The sequence below is a fragment of the Oxyura jamaicensis genome, chromosome 10 (genome assembly GCF_011077185.1).
Source record: "Oxyura jamaicensis isolate SHBP4307 breed ruddy duck chromosome 10, BPBGC_Ojam_1.0, whole genome shotgun sequence".
NCBI classification, from domain to species: Eukaryota; Metazoa; Chordata; class Aves; order Anseriformes; family Anatidae; genus Oxyura; species Oxyura jamaicensis.
In genome coordinates, this window is record NC_048902.1 from 15,094,881 (window position 1) to 15,108,276 (window position 13,396).

The 13,396-nt window shown below is 42.3% G+C and overlaps 1 long non-coding RNA gene across 1 annotated transcript in view; it reads right to left on the reverse strand.

Annotated features, from left to right (window-relative positions):
* Positions 1–6,872, reverse strand: part of LOC118171934 — an 8,647-nt gene extending 1,775 nt beyond the window's left edge. The window contains exons 1-2 of the long non-coding RNA XR_004753474.1: positions 6,860–6,872; positions 556–561 (exon numbers count right to left, since the gene is read on the reverse strand). This is a non-coding gene — a long non-coding RNA (uncharacterized LOC118171934). The remainder of the gene's footprint in view (positions 1–555; positions 562–6,859) is intronic.
* Between the last annotated feature and the right edge of the window lie 6,524 nt (positions 6,873–13,396).

Below are 13,396 nucleotides of genomic sequence, written 5' to 3' on the forward strand. Positions count from 1 at the left end.
AAGAAAAGAAAAGAAAAGAAAAGAAAAGAAAAGAAAAGAAAAGAAAACGACTAGTTTTAAAGTAGGACCTGGGGAATTTAAGAACAAGATTATATGGCACAGTTGGCTGAGATAGCATGGAATAGACTAAATGATAATAAAACTTTTGCAAATATGTTCCTGGTTTTCCATACTGATGATTTTTACCTTGACCATCTCATGTTCCCAGCCAGGTGGAGTTTCAGGCACAGATTCCCGTAGCCACCAATAAATGACCCAGATTCCCTGGATGTGCAGGTTCAGCCAAGCTGTCAGAGGAGGTTACCTGGTGGAGGAGGAAGGCTGGAAATGATGGCATTTCCAGCAGCCACTAAATCCAGTAGGTCTGAGTGATGCTTGAATTGTGAATTGTGATATTGGGAATGCGATTTGAGTTGGTGTGTGGTAAACTAGACCATTATTTTGTCAGTTCTTCTGTATCTCAGAACTTTACTAGTTTTGGGACTTTTCAAGAGGAGATACAATTTGGCAGTTTGACTTCACACTCATTCAAAAGTCAGTCACTTGGCCAGGCACTTGGTGCTGGGCGTTAGAGCCCTGAATTTCCAGCTTGTGGCAGAAACTGCTGCAGGCTGAGCACCCTGCCGATTACAAACTATGACTTTGTGGCTGATATCAAGTAAGCCTGTAGTTCTCAGACCAGTTTTTTTTGTAAGCTGATGTATAAAACACACAGAAACCTAACCAGGGAGATTGTGGCAGGTTTTCTTTGACTGTTTTCTGTGGGAACTGAGGAAATTGCAGCATCCTTGGCCCATGTTAACGTTTGGAGCTTATATCTAACTTTTACATTTTAAGTGCACCATAGATATTAATTAATCCTTAAAAGTACTATTTGAAAAGCGAGAGCTTATTTTTTCCATCACTTGCTTCACCTATACAAACAGCCACGTACCTATACCTACATATATGTGCACACACGTGCACTTAGGTAGTGAACTCAATTATGGCAGGACTTGCTGGTTCTGCCCCAGTCCCTGTGGATCAGAAACGAGCCCGGCTCAGGCCAGAAGATGGCAGCAGCTGCCCGCAGCACCGGCAGCCCCCGCCGTGCTGGCTGCTGCTGGATGCGCCCAGCACCGGGGACCCGCACCGGGCACGGGTGCTGCCATCGCGTGCAGAGCACAGGGGTCTGGTCCCCCAGGAAAGTAAGGGAAAGGTGGGTAAAGAGAGAAATGGTTAGAAAGTTTTGAAAGGACGGAGCCTTGCCTAGCGCCAAAGCTAGTTGTGCAAACCTGGAGCAAAGCAAATGTAATTATGGAGGAGAAAATGAGAGTTTCTGCTTCAATAGTCTGGTGCAATGGGTTTCGGGCCTTCCTGGCCTGCAGCTCCTATGTGTTTTCCAGCAAAGAGGCAAATACCTTGTCAAAATGTGGCGAGACTCCAGTTAGATGAGAAAAACCCTGGGCTGGCTAGTGCTTTTCCCAGTGAGCTAGGAGCAGGTTGGCACCAGCGTGGCTCCTGCGGCAGCCACAAAGGTAAGATGAAGGGCATTATACATACCTGTCAGTACTTTGTTTACTGTCTCAGAACAACCTGCAGCCACGAAACCTCAGTGCTTTTCCTATATGGGTGGTATATGATTCAATCAGAGGACTGAGCCTGCTGAAAAATAACCCAATAGCAAAAACAAATGGTGTAGCTGCCTTTGTTACAGCTTCTAGAAATCACGGAGCCCATCCTGAGGCCTGTGACATGGTTAAGTGGGTTTTTACACCCCAGATTTGTGATCTAGGTCTGTTCAGTCTGCACCCGCCATGGCTGGCTGCAGCTGCTGTCTAATGTGAATTTTATACTGAGGGTTTCTATCTGGGAACCAAGAGGCTGGGTTCCCCTGGAAAACTTCTGCTTCCATATCAAAAATAAACAATAAAATAAACAAAAGCAAAACCCAAACTATCCAGTAAATACAAGCAGACCTAATTACAAGGAGACCAAAGCCAGATCTCAAGTGGCTTTGCTCCTCCCTTTTGTAGCCCTGTAGCACTGCCACCTCTTCCCAGGGCTGCAGCCCCTCTCCGTGAAGAAATGCCTCTGGCAGGACAGCAGCTGGAGCAGGCTCTGTGCAGGCTATGGGATTTCACAAGGAGATGGCAATATTTCTCCAGAGGGAGCCCTTTCTTAGCCTTGAAATCTGCTACAGACCGGGAAGAAGTTATTGTACGTGGCCTCCTGAAACACATCTTTGAATGATAAACTCTGTGCTTTCATCCCTTCCTATTCAGGATAAGGATAGAAGAGCTTTGAAAGCTTCCCAGCAGCCCTGTTCCTTCTCTTAGGCCCCTGAACAACAAACTTTGCAGAAACTAGCCACGTACTGGGCCCTTAGGCCTTTAAATGTTTCAGAACAACTTTTTTGCAGCCTTTGTTTGACCTAACCAAAGAGAGTTTCTGTCCCTGACTCAGCTCAGCTGCAGGGTGCTGCTGTGTCACTTTGTCCCTTCTGTGTCCCACCTGGAAGGGGACAGATGGGGGCAGATGTCTTGCTCTCTGTGTGGTCACTGATGCATTAGGTGCCCAAGAAGCCTTCTTCAGCAGGTTTTTAGAGGTTTTGTGGGGGTCATTTACTTTCAGTGTCCTGATATTGTGGTATTTCAGCATGTGCCTCCTCCAGGTCATTTTAAAAGAGCTTCCTTTAAAAGCAGTGCACATTTAACACCAAGTAACCAGTTTCCCTGTCTTCTTAGGTCAAAGTTCAGTAGAAAACCTGGGTGGAAGAAACGTTATTAAGGAGAGAAAAGAGGTAACTTTGGGTGAATGCCATACACACCTCAGAGTTCAAGGCTGCAGCTTAGTGTATCCCTACATCATGACCAAGGTTATTGCAACCTTCCGATGTCCACTGGGGGTGAAAAAATGCCTTTAATTAGTTTAAGAGACAAGATTTTACGATGAAGAAATCCAAATAGGAAAATGATGCATGAAAATGTTAGAAAACATACAGAATAAACATTAAAATAAAATAAAGTTCAAATCCAAACCTTTTACTGACCACTATCTGCTTGATGTGAGGCATTATAATGGACCTTTCCATCAGGTTCTGGTTTCTTCTAGTACAACACTGATGAAAATGCAAAGCAAAAAGCCTCACCTTGAATTTCTATCACGTATGCAAGCTCCAACCAATGGAGCGTGGGTGTCAGGTTCTCTGAATGAGAATAAGGACAATGCTGTGGCTCACTGGAAGACTGGCAGTTTTTTCTCACTTCAAAAGAAAGACTGTCCAAACTAGATCTCTGAGATGATTCAATGCACAGCAAAAATCTGTGAAAATCAGCTCCTGTCACTTTCTTTCTCTGTTTTATTTGTTTATCTTCAGGTATGTCTTCCCCAAAGATCCACCCCTGCAGCACGATGCAAATTCCACGTTGATTTTTAAGCAAGATTATGTAAATCCAATATGTTCAGTCACTGTCGTCCCAGGAATTCCCAGTATGTGAGATAGTGCCAGGGAAGGAATAAGGGCTGAGCTAATCAGCATGCGTGTCTCAGCAGGATTTTCTTCTGTTTCTTTCAGAAGTAGGAAGCTGTAGGTTCCTGTGCACCCGATCTCTGGGATTCTCCAAATACAGGAGAGTGCTCTGCCAGCAAAGAACCTGACAGTGGGTATTTACGAGCCCACTCTGCTGAGGGAGAGTCATATACAAGGCATGGTGCAGTGCGTTATGGCTACTTTTTACTGGAAGATGACTCCTAACAGATCTCTGCTGTTGTTTGGTAGATACCTCCCCAGACCACTTTAAGGTATACTTTTGAGTATAATGGCACAAAGCATTAAGGAAAACAGGGAGGAAAATCTCCATCTTTGTGTTTGCTGTATGGGGATCCTAATCTAGTTGGGTGTCTGCCCTTGAGCTAATTCAGGAATAAAGCAATACAATTTATTTATGTATTTACTTATTTGTTTGGTCTCAGCAGCTCTGTGGCCTTAACCCTGGGCTATTAGTTGTGTTCCCCTTTCCATCTGTAACAGGAACCTATTGCCTGACATTAAACCTTAGAGTGAAGTCCTTGAATGGGGGCCTGATTAATTGCATTTCAGAATGAGACATGGGGATGATGCTGGCTGTATTGGCCTTACATCTTTCTTACTAACTATCTTTGCAATCACACCTCACAAGTGACTACCTTGTTTCTCTTTGGACATAATTGTGCTTTATTTATTGTCATCGTTGTTATCATTCATAAAAGAGATCTTCAAGGTAACATGGCTGATGGACTTCCAAGCATTTGGCAATGACTTCTGCAAATCACAAAGAAAAATATACCTTCCAGTCTGAGGCATAAACAAAAGCAGGGCAAGGTGATGATGAGCTTTAAAGAATAGATGTCCTTTCGAGTCAAAGATTCATTCCAGATCGATTCTCACGCAGTAAATAATGCACCTGTGTCTCTGACAATAGAAAGCAAATTTACACTGTTACAAAAATACTAATCACTGGCCTAGAGACTCACATTATTACCTGAGAATAATTATTTTCTCCAAGGAAAGCACAGACCTTCAAAGGAGATAACATCTTAAATCACGGCAAATTTTAATTTAAATTCAAAGTGTAGGAATGTCCATAATACCCTATCTCTCCGTTATCTGGCTGGGATGGTGTCATTATAGTGTTTTAAAGACAGCCCCAATCGTTAAACTAAATACCTGCAGCCTAACACTTTGCAATTTCATTTTCCCCTTGTCAGAATGTGTAATGGATATTTGTACTGGAGAAAATGTGAAGGTGTTGGTAACTTTGCCGTTACTGCCTCTTAAACTGCCTGAGAGATGGAAAGGACTGAATAGCAGTGGAGAACTGGTACCTCTATAATGGGATGTAAAACAAGGCACCCAGCCCAAGCCTGCAGTCGGTGCCTGCTGGGGTAGCGATTCGTGGTGTCTGGGGACTGACAGCTCCCATCAGCAGTCATCGGCTTCTGGGGAGACAACAGATTCTGGTACTCTGTTCCCTCACCCAGGGATCTGTTTCATGGGTTTCTTGCTGAGAGTCCACAAGGTGAATCGGAGTGATTTATTTGCCTCTCTTTGCTTCCTCATTTAAATGCCTTAGGTTCAGTAAGAGAATTTCTTCTATGACAAATTTCTTAAAAGTGTCAAGCTACAACAAGGGTCAGGCAATGGCACATGTCTCTGATGATTTTCAGAAACTACACAAGCTACACATTGCATTCAAGATGCTCAATTACACTGATGTTTTATTCCACAAACTAAATACAAAGAAGTTAGATGAGCACATTCAAATGGTTCCTGAATCTTCACTCATCTCTCTGAGTGCCCTACTTCAAGACCCAAAGTTTAGTGCCTGTTAATGGTAAGTGTGCAATTGAAGGGAAAAAAAGATGTCCCTAAATCAGACTATTCACATCCCAGGAAAATTCTGTCTTTTGCTTGTCTGCCCTGAGATATAGAAATACAGAAAGACATTAGAAAGTCAGGGGAGAAAAGGCACTATTTAGAAGTGATTACTGATAGATATGCAAGAAATACTTGGTTCTTTGAAGACGTGGATGCAATGAGCTAGAAGCAGAAGGACAAGACTGTGGCTGTAAAATGTAGGTGGTCAGGATTAAAAAGGTGACATTCTGGCACCACATGTTTCAATTTACTCACATTTTTATATAGGGGAGCTGGATATATTTTCTTGATCTCACCACAGCTTGCAGTAGAAACCTTCAAGGGTCAGGTCTGCAAGACTTTGTACTGCCACACCTTCAGAAAACTTGTCCTCAGCCACCATAGCCCTGAAGCTATGTGAAATGCCCAAAGACTTAATCGTCCCCATTACTTTCTGATCCTTGGTACATTTTGCTTTCAAGTTTGTGCAACACAAAGTGCAATAGGGAGGATGCAGCAGGGAGATGGAAATGGCCCGGAGAGGTGATCCTAAGTCTGAAGCCTTTTGAAAACGTGGACTTTAGTGTTGAAATTACCATTCAGGAAAACACAACAAAAGAAAACAGGTCCCCTCAAATGTGAATCATTTGTTGAGAGAGTCTTGAGGGGTGATACATAATTGCTATCTGTTCTGCCTCCGAAGCAACTCAAATCAGCCTGGTGACATTTGTCACAAACGGAGGCAGATATTAATAGGCTGCATATTTATGAGGCTTCTTTACAATGCAAATTGCTTCTTAGTGAGCTGCCTTCATCCTAGCTTTTGGGCCATTTTATCCTTTTATTCCTGACATTTCACTCCTCTGTGGTGCCTGAATATTCTTAGAAGACAGAAGGGTGAAAGCCCAGTTGACTTCATAGCTTGGGCCAGCACCAGGAGCTCTGGAAGTTTTCTAGCAGGGATGTAGGACACTCTGCTCCAGCAAGAATTTGAAGGCCCTGGTCCTCCTGCTACTGGTAGAACAAAGACCAGAATAAGTCATACAATCTGGCTAATATACTTTTTATCCAATGCTCACTGCTGGAGAACAAGATGCTTGTACCCGTCTACTTGGCAGTGCTGATTGAATAAGAAGTTTAATTTATTTGGATTTTGGAGATGCTTTGGCAAATGTAGTCAGGGGAACACTTTGTCTTCTTTTCAGCATCATATGAAATGTGTATTTTTAGCACTTGTGTTCAGAACTAATTTTTCAGGAATTTCCTGGCTCTCAGCATCTCAGTTTGAAAAATAATCAGTAAAACATTAAGAAAGGCTGACGAAAGGCAACAGGGATAGGGACAATTGTAAGCAGTAGCTGATGTCACATGTTGATTGTTGTTTGCATCCTCAGTGCCAGGAAGGAAAACAGACAGAAGGTGGTAAATACAATGCAAAACAAAGTGTGTAAATGCAAATTAGCCAGTAATAGTGGCAGTGACACAGGGGCAAGCACTTGCTTGAGACTAGAGGCTTTCAGACTTCCAAATGATATTTAAAGTCACTGTGCTGAGCTCTTCTTGTCAATAGCAGATTAATGAAAAGCATACACACACTGTGTAGTAAGATGTCAGAAAAGTGAGTGCTGAAATCCTGGCTGGGTATTTGTGTGCAGCTCAGTACACTGAGCGGCAACGAGAACCCAGGTTTTGCTTCTTTGAAAACATGCCCCCGTGCTGGAAAATGCCCATATATTTATATACAGATGAAATTAGACTTACTGTAATATGTGTATTATATAAACAGACCCTGGTAGCTTTTGTGGTCATGTGTGATTTACAAATGCAAATTACTGTTATTATTAATAACTATGATCATGACCAGCTGGGGTTTATAACCCAGGACCCGCTGGTCCTGGCAGTCTATTACTAATGTATGTCTCCTGATCATTATCTTATAAAGCAGCCAAGCAAAGTGCTATACTGCATGTAGGAAATCATCCCCTTTGTGCTGCTAAGTGAACTAAACACATAGGTACCATTAGCCCTCCATTATGTGCTCTTCCAAGTACAATTAAGCACAGACAAGGTCTAAAACTGGGGCCTGTTGTTTTTCCCAAGTGCATGATGCAGGTGCAGTTGGGTTATTATGCCCATTTTAGTTCTCTTTTGTTTGTTTGTTTTGTGGATTTTTTTTTATTATTATTATTATTTTTAACCCTAAATGGTCTCATTAAAACCTCATAGAGGAAATCTATTCATCTTAACCGAAATATTTTTGGGTCCTTCCAAAACCAGTAATCAGAGACTGAAGACAGTGATCTGCCTTGCTAATGGACCACAGTTACATGTGTAATTGATTAATTAACGAAATAAAATCACTGCTGAGACCATGGGAGGAGTCCACAGCTTCAGCAGCCATTAGAGTGAAATAGCAATGAATTTGCCTTCCAGGCAAAGGGGCTGAGCTTGTTTCAGTTATTTTTGTCCTCCTTATGCTGCTGCATCCTTTCTATACAGATTCTTATTAGGTATCCAGTGTCACAGGCTCTCATGGTTCACTGTGCAGGTAAAAAAATTGGGAAAGGATAAACATCCCAACCTTCCTTTTTCCAGCTGGCAGGAGGAGCAGAGTTAGATTTAGTTTTACCCTATGTGTTTTTATTTCCACGCAGTCATCCATTGGCTCTGCGTGTGTGAGCATTTGTGCTGTGTGCATGCAAAGAGGTGATGGGGGGAACTCAAACAGGAGAGCTCTTTGGCTGGCTTTGGATGAGCGTGGTGATGTCTGCTGTTATTTGCAAGCTGTGTTGTCATGATTTACCTCCTACAGGGGCCATGCCTTCTGCCTCACCACTCTCTTTACTGGCTGGGAGCTTCACTGGTGCCTCATAGCAAAGTGGCTTCAGTGGTTTCATGTGTAGGGAGATTTCATGTGTAGGGAGAGCCAGACACAAATATCTCAGCAGATTAAACAGGGGAAGTGGCGCAAAGCGGTCATCTCAGGCAAGCCCATGCTGAATGTATTGCTAGGAGGAAGAACCATGTTCTGTAAGACTTTTCTCAAGGCAAAAGACTTCTTCGAGCACCTAAAGAAGTGCAGCACTGAGGCACTGGTGGGTGCTGGGACCTTGGTGCCTCCACAGCACACCCGACCTGAAAGGCTCCCAGCATTTGGAAAGGACTTGCTAGGGCTTTCAGTGATACGGATACTTGTGGCTGCATCAGAGAGAACAGAAAATAAAAATGTAAATGTTTGCCCTTACAAAATCTACTCCTTTTCTATGGCTTTCACACACCTTCCAGCCTGGGTGCGTTAGTTTTATCGTGCACAAAGCTCCAGGCAGATTTAAAGACCAGATGGAGTTTATAGAGGATTAGAAAGAACAGAGAGCTGAAAATTGATGAAGAGCCCTAAACCCATCTGCAGATAAATGTCCTGAGCCCTCTAATGGCTGAGCTAGTGGCAGTTCAGCCAGGCAGCTCAACCAGCACCAGTTTTTAGCAGTTAGAGGCCCAGCTGTTCAGCTTGCTCTCTGCACCTGCCTGTTAGCCACCTCCCATTAGGCACTGCCACTCCAGTTGTGCAGTGGTCAAAGATCTGGAGAACAGATGGCTCTTGCAAACATCACAGACAAATTTTCTTTAGGCTAGATACAGTTTTATTGATTTTATATTCTTGAGGATACGTAGACGACAGGTACAATTTTGGAGTCCTCACTCCACCTACTCTGGCATAGTCTTTTACGAGTCCACACCATGTATTTTCCAGGTTATTTCTGTCATTGTTGGAGAATACATGTACTGAATGTAACAGAGATAAATGATTGCTTTGGTCATGATGAGTCAGGATAGCATCTGAAATATTGAAAGGTTCTCACTGGGGTGGTCTCGTTATTTGATCATGATTTTCAGGTACTGAAAATTGTAGGTAAGCAGCTATGAAACAACACCCCAGGTTACCTTCATATTTTGCAACATTTAAAATAATCTTTTAGGCAGATAAAATGAAACACACAGAAGCCTTCTGAGTTTTATGGCAGCTAAGAGCAATTTTTATCCCACGAACTTTAAAAATAGCATCTTTGTGCATTTATTTCTCAGAGCTTTTGTGATTTTTCAGTCAATTGAGCCTTCTTATCCAAGCTTCCTTGAACTTCTGCTTGTGGGTGGCAAAGATCTAAAGTCAGGTACATTTCCTTAACTGTCCCCTGAAGTATTGGTCCTTAACTCCTATGAACAACTGTAATAAGCTGCTTTTTGAAGGTCATTTACACCTGCATTGCTAAGGTATTCAGTGCCATAAAAAGATTTGACAAAGCACTACTCATCTGGGCCGAATTTTAAGCATGACATTAACTGTGTTTAACTCTGCTTGGCATCAGTGGGGCTCACAATGAGTTCTGAATGTTTCACTGAATAAGGATGGATTCAAGCAGGTGCATATTGTTAAGCAGGCACATAAGTACCTGAGAGAGATAAATGGAGAGAGTTACAGAGCAGCTGGTATCTCTGCCTTCCTATCAGCGCGATTCCATTTGGTAAGCAGGTAAAAAGGGAAAGAAATCAGAAAAGAGAAAAACTAGATTAAATTAAAAGAAGAGAGACAAACAGGGGTTTCCTGGGTATGTTCAGAGTGATGCATTGATACCTTCTGACAGATTTCCTCATATGGGTGTGTCTTTTTTTTGTTAGGGGCAGGCTATACCATGGTCATGAACTGTGGCCCAATAGAAGGATCATCAAGATGAGTGCAATCTCATTCATGGTCCATAAACCAACAGAGGAGAAGCTCTTGGTTTTCTAATTGATGCCAGCTTTGACACCAAGACAGAAAACCCAATATCATGGAGCAACATTGAATGCATATGTGCATGCACGTGTGTGTATGTGTATGCAAAACCAGTCAGAGACAGCAATGGAATTTTATTGGACAGGAAACAAACTTTCCTTGTCTTTTTGCTTTCTGATTGATCTTGGAAATGCAAAACTAAGGTAACTCCTGCCAGCATAAATTGCAATGACTTATGATCCATGGTTATTTTATTGTATATTTTATTTTCTTACAAATTCAGATGTCAACATAGCTGGGAACAAAGAGTGTGAGAGTAACATCCAGAATTCACGGATTTTCTTTGGGATTTTGAGGTTTGTCTGTTGTTTGATCTCTCTCAAATAATTGGACTTCCACCCTAAAATTCCATTTTACCTATAAAATGGGGAAAGCGATACTTTTCTTCTTATCTAGGAGGCCCCAGATTACTCGTGTGTGTGCTGTGTGGTTTTCCTGGCACTCCAGGATTTGTAATGGTAGCTCTGTATTGATCTGTCACTTCCTCCTTCTTTGGATGCAGATTTATTTCACGCACATACACCACTCAGTTCATGCTCTGGTCTGTTGGGAATATTTAGCTCTCTCGTGATACCCAGCCCAATTTGAAGAAATCAATTCATTCAGACTTGTGAAGACAATGATCTTGCAGAAGGAAAATAAATGAGCAGCGGATGTTTACTCTAATGGATGATGAAAAGCTAAAGTGTTTTAAACACTAATTTATTACCATTGAGACTAGCAGTTGGATTTAGGCACAGGAAGGGCTGAAGCTCCTGAATTGGTTCATTTTCTTGCTGACATCTCCATTTTTCTAGTTTGAAATCCAAAGTTTGTATTAATTAGTTAAAGTGGACAGTGTCTGTAAGGCACAGCAGATAGGCTGTAGGACGACTGCTTAAGAACTGGAACCTCGGACAAAATTCGTGCCTATGTTAATGTTCGTTATAGAAGTGACTTGACCCTTTTGCTCTTCAGATAATTTCCAGTGTACATCTATTTGGGAGGTAGTGAAATCAGAGCTGTTCTTGCTGACTGGCAGTTTGTCAGTCAGGGTAATTCTGGATACGGTTGTATACAAAAGCAAACTGAACTACCCAGCATAAAGAGATTAAAACTTTGAGAAGGCCTACCGCTGCTTGGAGCTATTATTAATTAGCATTGTGACCATCATCTAATCTCTGAAGCCTGGGTAAAGTCCTATCTGCCACTGTGGTAAGTGCTATCCCAAGAAAAAATAAAGAATGTGTTTGCACCAAAGTGCTTAGGACCAAAGACGAACGCTACAGAAAACAGAATGGAGGATAAGAAAACAATGAGGGGGCTGCAGAAAACATGGCAGGCAAGGATATTTGCAGAGCTGTCTCTGCAGTCCTGATTTGCAGAGGGTAATCGTGGCAAACTTGGTTTTGTTCATCCTTGTGCAATTAGGACCTGCTACAACAGAGATAGTTTATAGTTTCTTTGCAGCAGTTTCAGCATTCAGAGACCAGCATGGTAGCATCCCACATGCATTTGATATGGAATGGGGATGCTGAGTCTCAGGGAAAAGAAAGTGTGAGTGCTAGGTTAAATTTGAAAGAATAGTGTACAGTTGTAGCAGCTCTAGCTTGCCCAGGTAAAATGCACTTTTAGGAGTATGTCTCCTTTTACCTCTTTTTTACCTCCTTTTTTACCTCTCTGCAGAGGTAAATGCACAGTCTTTCCAGCATTACTCCATCTCCTGTAGGAGAAAAATAAAATAAAAGGTTTCAAAAGTGCAGACAAGCACTGAACCATTTAACAGCCCTGACTATCCCAGCAGGATTGACAAAGGCCAAATGCTTAGCTTCACTAAATGTATTTCATTGAATGGTATTGACATTTTCCATATTCCCTTTCATTATGCCCCTTCCAAAATCATTATGTATAGGAATGAATTATTGTCTTCCAAGTGGAAATGAAAGAATATATAGTCTTTTTTCAAATTGCTTTGAGTTTTACTTTTGTACAGAGGGAGTTGGGCTAGGAACTATCAGCGGGCATGCACATAGGAATATTTTTGTGTTCCTCCCTTCCATGGAACTTGCAGGAGTTGGTGCTGAGAGGAGCAGCTTTCCCCATACACCTCTGTGTATGGGGAAAGCTGCTCCCACTGAGCCGTACCATGGGCAGCGGGCTGCTTCACCCTGGGCTCACCATTGCTCCTTCAAGGTATGTGGCTTTGCTCCTATGCCAAAAAATAGTCCTCAGAGATGGCTTGGAAGTAAAATGTTCACAGGTCAGGAAATGCGCTATTCAATTTCACATGTCAGCTTCAAGTCTGATGCTGATATCACTGCCTTAAAGTACACTCCTCCTTCATTCCCTTGCTTTAATTGTTTCACAGCCCTAAAACAGCACTCAGACCACCAGGGCTGTTATCACTGCTGCTCCCTTCCAACCAGTGAAGCTTTGCTGGTCACTGTAGGCTTAGGTCTTCTCAGGTGTTTGTCACAAACTAGCCATATCTTTGAGTTTCTATATCCAACCCAAACTTACAGTATATTGCAGGTGTCTGATGTCTACAGCACTGAATCCAGAGCCTTGCAAACCAAGCCCTGAAGAGGTAGGTTCATCTGACAATGTTTGGTATCTGTTAACACAGACTCACTACAACAGACTGGCCACTTAGGCAGAGAAAATACAAGAGATTGCATTCAACATAATGCATACAGAAGGCCTTTTTTTTTCAGCATATATCCTATTAAATTAACTGGAAATGAGTGTTCATCAGTCTCTAAGGGAAAGAGCCTGAAGCCTTTTCTTTTCACTTCACATCAGACATTCATCAGGCCTTTGATCTTACTGCTCGTGACTACATCGGCTTACAGAAAAGGTCAGTAAACAGCTCTGCAAGTACAAGTTGGATTTCCGAGGGCCACGTCCTTTAGTCTTTAGATGGGAATTTTTCATTAAAATAATGGTCAAATTCAGCAGGTCAGTCTCAATCTTTTTATTCATTCAGAGCTGTTGGGGTTGTGTGGAGACTTCAAATTCCCTGTTGCTTCTCAGTGAAAATGGGATGAATTCAGAATCAGGGTAAAGTTATCCCATTTTTCTATGCTCAAAATCTTCAGCTTTTTCTTCATGCTCCAGGCTTCCCTTTCAAGAGAATCCTCTTTGATGACTGTCAGATACCATTCCTGTTTTGGGGCAAAACTGAGGTTTTGCTTTAGGGAAAATATCTG